Genomic DNA, 8,078 nt, shown 5'->3' with positions numbered 1-8,078 from the left:
TTTTAAAAATCCTTATCCCCTGCAAACGGCAATAAGATGCCATCAACACCATCATTTTGGTGAATACTCTGGGAGCTGTGGCAAGTCCAAATGGTAGGACCTGAAACTGAAAATGATGCTGGAGAATAGCAAACCCAACATAGCCCTGAGGGAACAGTGCTATAGGCACATTTAGATAAGCATCCTGGATATCCAGGGATACCGTAAAATCCTCCTGCTGGCCAAAAAAATTAAACGTAAACTCTCCATATGAAACCCGAGGCACCCAAATACTTGTTCAGCATTTTGAGATTGGGTATGGGCCGGAACCACCCATTTGGCTTCTGGACTAAAAACAGGTTGGAATAAAAACTTCGTCCTCGTTGTGCAGGAGGAACTGGAATTATCACTCCTGACTGAAGCAACTCCTGAACTGCCTCTTGCTAAGCCCTGGTCTTCGTTTCCCCTGAAGACAGTCTGGTACCACTTTTAATGAGGGTGTTTCTTGAAAACACCTACAGCACCTGGTATTCCCAGGTGGTTTACCATCCAAGTAGTAACCAGGACCAACACTGCTTAGCTTCCAAGATCAGATAAGATTGGGCATGTCCAGTGTGGTGTGGCTGTAGATCATAACCGTGAGATACCGCTTCTTGCACCCAGGTATCTGTGGTAGACTGCTTCTAGATCTGTGTCTGTGCAAATTGAACAGGTCAGCCTCCCACCCTGTGTACCCCAGGTGGAGGCCCACACCATCAGGCTGATGGCTTGTCTTCAGATTTGAAAACCGGTCCGCTAGTAGCCCAATACCTTTTAGTCTTACCAGACTTGTTGGATTGGGACTCTTTGCCATATCCCTTTCCTTTTGCTTTTCCTCGACTCCGAAAGGACTGAAAAGCTGGAAACTAGGCTTGAATTTATGTGTGAAAGGAACTTCACTTTCTTGGAGTCTGCTTCTGACTCCAAAATACTGTTTTATTCTTTACCAAAAAGAATATCTCCAGTAAACAAGGATAAGACTCCAGAACCTTAGTGGATTCTGAGTCAGCTTACATGTACATAGCCAACCCGCTCTGCGAGCTGCTACTGCTTAAGCTGATGCCTAAGAGGCAATTGTACCCATATCTAGGGCCGCTTATCGCTGCCTGTTTGATATGTGCAATATGGATGTTTTGCTCTCTACATGCCATTGAAAGATCCTCCTTCAGTGCATCAGCACAGGCTGCCACTGCTTACGCCATCCAGGCTGAAGCCATGGCTGGTCTAATGATTGCCCAATTGTTTTTAGAAATCCATCGACTCTCCTATCTGTGACATCATTTATTTATGTTGAAAGCAAAAATAATGTAGATTTCTCCGGCAGGGTCCACAGGTTATCCACAGGATAACAATGGGATATGATGGGGCGACAGTGGATTGGCACCAAACGATCACAAGCTTTCAGTCCTCTCAGGATGCAACGGGCTCGTCCATATTCCCCGCCCACTGGCTCAGGCAAATCAGTTTTTTGTTTGGTGTGGCAGGAGCCGGACCATGATCACAGGGCTGCTGTTGCTTGGCAGCCCTGAGCTTTATTAATTTATTTTTATAGTCTTACTAGGTTTTCTGAGTGCTTTCCTAACAGCGTCTTACACGCATATTGGAAAAAGTCGCTCCAACAACTCTCCACCGGGTCGCAACAACGCTTACCCACGGTACAAGTGCTGTCTCGACGGGCGTCTGTGTCGGATATACTAGCAAGTCCAGCAGACGTTACCAGGCTGTGGCTGGAGCACGGGGAGAAGGTAAGGCATCGGTTCCACTTAGAAGAGGAATAACAGACACAGCCGCACTGTTTTGGGAGGAGACTACCAAACAGTAGCTGGGGCGCCGCCACCACGGGTGCTCCAGCGCTAGGCCTTAGGGATCATAAGGCACCAGGAGTAGCATGAGGCTGAGATCCCTAGGGTTGATGTCAGCAGTGGGGGGTCAGACGCTCTCCTGGTCGCCCCTCCCCCCAGTTCATGACCAGTTTCCGTCGGTCTCCCGCCATGAACTGATTGCCTCACTTCCGTCTCAGATGCTACCACGAGGTGTCTCGGTTGCAGCATAGGCCGCTGCGTCTGTGTACACTAAGCGCTACCACGAGGAGGTATGACCGGTGTGTCTGCTTGCACAGTGCGTCTGTGTTCACTAAAAGTTCCCGGAGCGGCAGTGTACACTAGTAGCATCTGGATCCACTCAGCGTTCGCTAACGTATTGATCGATCCTGGAAGTGGGGTGAGTCTCCCTGTATCCCACTCTACTGAGTTCAGGTTATACAGCACTAAATTTCTATCTTCTTTTTGTCAGTATGAATAGTTAACTTTAGTGCCTATTGCATACGAGTCTTTGTACATTACTTCGGTTTTCTTCGCAATGCGTCTGAATACGTTAAAGATCTGTATACAACAGAATTCCTTAATATGTACTCCTACATAATTTGAAATGTGTTTGTAGTTGATAATATGCTCATATGACTAATATCTAACATGTGACTGACTGCTAGTGTGATTACTGACTTAATATAAATGATTGTCGGTTGATCTTCTCATCCTGAATGCAGGTGCATGGGAGGGTCACTTTGATATCACTTTAGAAAGTAAAGTGGTTACAGTCACAAATTGTGTAGTACACTGTGAAAGTGCTGATTATTTATCATGTCAAAGAGCGGCAAAGGTGACAAGGGTACATTTACAGTAACATCAACACTTATATATTGTTGTTGGCAAAAACTGTATTATCCTTTATGATCTGGTACAGGATGGTTTATGTGTAAAATGGTTTGCTGTTTAGGATATTACATCCCTGATCTACATCAGGTATAGATAGACCCAATGGGGCGATGTTTGCACAGACCTTGTCCAGTTTAGCTGAAAAGTTAATTCTTACAGCTTCAATACCAGGAATAGGGTGCACTATTAACCCATACATACAGCTCACTACCTACGGTATATCCCCAACAGCTTCTCCAATAAGACAAGCTGATGAACCGAATGTAAATAAATCATCAACTTCACAGGCTACACATGATAATCATCAGACGATGAAAGCTCTATATACTCTACTTCAGCATACGAAGAACAGGTAAAAAGTATCAGCTAAATGAATAAGCTGAATAAATGAGAGCAGAAAAGGCTAGTCTGTTAATAGAGGCAGCAGAGCCTGGAATAAAAATAAGGCACCTGTGTTTAAACATCCCAAAAAAAAGGGCTTCCTCACGAGGGCAAAATTCAGGGAAAAGGTTTGGGTTACACCCAATAAAATGGAATTCCCAGTAAATGGGATTCCAATATCTTTTTCCAGCTGGGGACTGTTTAAAATAGGGAAGTGCCTCCCAAAATAGATATATGCATGTCATTGATAGTGCAAAAATCTATATGGCCTCTACCGTCAAAAGAGGAATGGTTTTAAAAAAAAAACATATTGTCTTTGTCTGGGGCAGTCATAAGGCCAGCCATGACTTCACCTTGCAATATACAGCCACACCACACTGGAGCGAAGCAGTGTTGGACCTGGTTAGTTCTGGGAGGGGAGACCACCTTGAAATACCAGGTGCTGTAGGTACATTGGGCTGAGGTATTGGAAGACAGGTTTTCAGCGCCTGCAAGGGAGCAAGAATCTCATATAGCTCATATAGACACTAATGTCTTAGGGCATCAGCAATAACAATAGCTTCTTGAAGAGCAGTTTGGCTTACATACATGGAAAGCTGATTCAGAATCAAAGAAGGTTCTGGAAACTTTGTCTTGGCTGGAATTATCTGCTTGGGTAGTAGTTAACAGTTATTCTGGAGTCAGAAACAGACTCCAAGAAGGTCTCGTTTCCTTCCACATATAACCCCAAACCTAGGAGTCCGGTTTCGGCCTTGTCGGTCATAAAGGAACGTAACAGCCCCAAGAGGGCCAGTTTCCAAACCAGGAGGGGGCTGACTTCTTCAATTTGCACAGATGGGTGCAAGAAGCAGTATCTCTAGGTTATGCTTTCCCTTCTAGAAGCATCCTTCTCAAAGGTTCTTCTGTTTCAGCCTGTCTCGGGTAGAGGCGTAGGCGAGGGATTTGCTGGAAGCAACCTGGGTCAAAAAGGATCCTTCGCCCACTCCGTATGGCTCCCTTGGTACAGGCTTCACAATACTCCTCTTCCAGGTCTTAGTTAAGGTTTTGACCCCTTTCCCACTCTCTCCTCCCTTTTTTTTTTTTTTTTCTTACCCCGACATGTTGGGGACCTTCATTTTTCATCTTTCACCGTTACCCCTCCTCTCCTACTCCTCCTCACTCTCCTCTATTCCCCCAGCTAATAGTCTCTCTCTAAGAAATGTTTATAGTTGTTTTTCAACAAGCTTTCCAGGCACCTTTTCTCTACTTTTCTATAAGAGCATATGTACAGTAAGTTGACAAAGTCTCTTTATAGTTAGATCATCATTGTTTACCTGTCAGGTGCATCGTTTTGGTCCACTTTACATGTACATTTCCTTTTTTATACAGAGATGTTTTATTTGATGATACATGTGTGCATGTTTGTGTGGGTGGGGGTGTGTGTGTGTGTGTGTGTGTGTGTGTGTGTGTGTGTGTGTGTGTGTGTGCGCGCATGCACACATCCTCTTTTTTTCTTATTATTATATACACATGTATCAAATCAATTACTCAGTTTCTCTTGGTATGTGTTTGCTACCAATTGGACCTTCACTGTCATCTCTGTAACTGCTTGTATTTTAAATAAAATGTTATGATTGAAAAAAAAAAAAAGGATCCTTCGCCCCATTCTCAATCTCAAAAAGTCTAAACAGATAAATTTGGGTACCACCGTTCACATGGAGACATGGCACTCCATAGTTTGGTGGGGAGCCAGTAGATTACATAGTATTCCTGGATAAGTAAGGAATCTTACCTTCAGGCTCCTATAGCACTGTCCATCAGTGTTATCTCAAGGTTTACCATCCTTCAGCAACATTTCAGTTTTAGGCCTTACCTTTTGGGTTAGCCACAGCCCCAGAGTAATTACCAAAATGATTATGGTAGTTTATCTCCGCTAGCAGGGGATAAGAAAATTGCCATACCTTGACCACCTTTTTATCCCGGTACAAATACAGGAAAGGTTTCTGTGTCATCTACAACACACAATAACTTGTCTGCAGAGGGACGGGTGGTTCATAAATTGGCAAAATCATCTCGGGTTCCGTAACAACGGATGACTCACGGTGGGGCTGTACTGAATTCAAGTCTGCAGAAATTAGTTACCTCGGAACAAGATATCCAAGGTAAAGTTAGGGGAGTTGTTACAGTCAAACAATATCAATTCATGCAGCAATGCGAATGATGGGTTTGATGGTGTCAACAATAGACATGGTGGAGTGCGCACAATTCCACTCAAGACCTCTCCAGCATCTGTTTCCATCTACAGCCACATCATACTGGATATGCCCAATCTCATTTGATGTTGGAAGTTAAGCAGTGTTGTGCCTGGTTAAATTCTCTGATAGGAGACCACCTGTGAATACCAGGTGGTGTAGGTGGGCCAGATGGACAATACACAAACAAGTACGTGGTACTGGCAGAAAAGGTAAGAAAGTCAGTAGCCAGGGGGCTACAGACGTTCCATCTAGACCAGGGGACACCCTTTTGGATATCGGGTTGGGAAGTCCTGACAACAAAATGCCAATCTTCAGGGCTGTGGCGGCCATTGTCCGGAAGAATATAATTCCGGGGACTACGGACCACAGAAGAAAGTTGCCTGCTAATAAACCTGTTAGCACTTCAGGCCATATACTGGGTCCTGATGCAGGCACGGGACACTCCTAAAGAAAAACCAGTCCAGATCCGCAAGGACAAGGAAATGGCAGTAGTGTACCTCAACATTCAAGCAAGGAAGGAGGTAAGTCACATACTAAAGTGTGCAGAACTCCATCTTCCAGCCTTGTCCGCAGTGTTCGTTCCGGGAGTCCTACACTGAAGAGATCTACAGCTGTGTCACACTGGATATGTCAAATCTCATCTGATGTTGGAAGCTAAGCAGTGTTGGGCCTGGTTCGTTCTTGGATGGGAGACCACTTGGGAATACCAGGTGCTGTAGGTACAGATTTTCTCAGTCAATACACCAATTCAGGTAAGCGAATGGGCTTTGCACCCTAAAGTCATTTCAGACTCAGGTAGACAAGTGGGGTTGGCCAGAGATATATCTCACGGAGTCCCATCTGAACAACAAGGAACCCATAATCGGGTCAGGAACAAAGGATCAGGGAGTGATCTTTGTGAACGTCTTTTTAAATGGTAATTTCATTTCACTTATGTGTTTTCTCAAATCATCCTGCTACCCAGGATAGTGAGGAAAATACAGCAAAGATGCCAGGATTCTAAATAGCTACGGCTTGGCCCAGAAGGCAGTGGTACACAGATCCGCAGAAAATGTCGAATGCCATTTCTGTTTCCTCTACGCCCAGATCTACTAAGGCAGGGTTCTTGTTATCACAGATATCTGGATCGACTGTCTTGATGTCGTGGCTCTTGAAATTTATATCCTGAAGTCCAGAGGATTCTCATAGACAGAGCTAGGAAAACTTCCTTGGCTCGTATTTATCACCAAATATAGCAAGCCTATATTCATTAGTGCAGTGGAAGAGTGTCGAAGTCAAAAATATTACATAAAAAGAACATACAAACTACACACATATAAGTCGCTATACTTGCAAAAACGCGCAGCGAGCACAGCCATATATGGTAACACACGCATTTACATGGACATGCCACAGAGATGGATTCGACACTTAGTTCATACAGTATATAACTATAATGATATCAAGCGCCAGACATCGCGATGATTTAAAATGATATATAATGAAGTAATGTCATGTATGTGTATTATTTGAACAAAACAAGATAGACCGGTCATATTTACTATTAAAGCAACCAGATTAATGTGTAGATTCATCTGATACTTGTTATAAAGTTGCAGGACATTGCAACAAATTATTATGATTATATGTATGTAAGCTAAAATCACTTTTATTAGAACAATAGATATTCCAAACAGGTAGTGGACAGGAAGCTCAGGCCAGCCCCTTTGGACGTCCCCAAGGCTGAACCTGTTCAGCATATACAAAGAGACTAGTGACTCATCATGAATGAGTGAGTCCCCTCCCCCAGAAACTAGATAACACATTGCTGACCACACAGTAGGGCAGTTGCTTTTTGGTACCAAAGGATGAAGGAGTTGCTGGCAGACCAGTTCCTGCATTTATTTACAGAGAGAGAGAGAGTGATATGGAAAGACGAATTTATATAACTTAAGGATAATGGTATTGTATGCTGGCCTGTAACTGTATGTAACTGTGACTGTAACTGTATGTTTTAACTGCTTACTGTGTGAGTTGTTACCATGTAACTATAGGTATACTGGTACTTTGTAATATATCGAATCCATATCCTTTTAATAACAAATATATACATCAATGAGCTTTGGAACTCAGATGTGTGGGTGTATTGTTTTCTCTTATGGGATGCAGTGTTTTGCGATATATAGCGCACATTCATGGGATATGGTAATAAGAGGTGCAGGCGTTTACAATATATATTAGAGCGGGCATTTTAAATATTTGTGAGAAAGCAATTTGGCATTCACAGATGAGGGCTCTTACGGGATATCAGGATCTTAATGATGCACTGTACATTACAAATGCGGCTGTAATCGACCAGCTCTGATGGACGCATCGCAACGCTGATGAAAATAACATCCACGTGTATTGTTGCGATATCAGTAAGCCAATGATATGAAATTTCAAGGGACAATGCGTTTTTCATAATATTTAAGATGCTAAAATGTATTTTTATTGTTGCAAAACAAAGTTCAAATAAGTCATATTGTGTTTGATTCAGATTGGATTGTTTATCTGTTAAGTAGGGTTAAAAGTACATTTAAAAGTTGCTGCATAGCCTTGATATAGGTTTTTTTTTTTTAACTCAGGCCTAAAATAACTTCTGGTGCTTGTATAATGTGTGTTTTCTTTGTGACAAAGGAAGCCACATGGTCTGTCCTCCATTTTGGTCTAACCATATGGCCTGTCCACCATTTTGTGTAAACCTCATGGA

General features: G+C 43.1%; 2 pseudogenes; one reads left to right on the top strand and one right to left on the bottom strand.

Moving 5' to 3' along the window:
- Positions 1-491: 491 nt before the first annotated feature.
- On the bottom strand, positions 492-610 carry LOC135052703 (5S ribosomal RNA; annotated as a pseudogene).
- A 5,340-nt stretch (positions 611-5,950) lies between these two features.
- Positions 5,951-6,069, top strand: LOC135052019 (5S ribosomal RNA; annotated as a pseudogene).
- The last annotated feature ends 2,009 nt before the right edge of the window (positions 6,070-8,078 follow it).

The sequence above is a fragment of the Pseudophryne corroboree genome, chromosome 2 (assembly GCF_028390025.1).
Source record: "Pseudophryne corroboree isolate aPseCor3 chromosome 2, aPseCor3.hap2, whole genome shotgun sequence".
Taxonomy (NCBI): Eukaryota; Metazoa; Chordata; class Amphibia; order Anura; family Myobatrachidae; genus Pseudophryne; species Pseudophryne corroboree.
The sequence above is the reverse complement of the archived record's forward strand: the minus strand, read 5'-3'. Positions and strand labels throughout refer to the sequence as shown.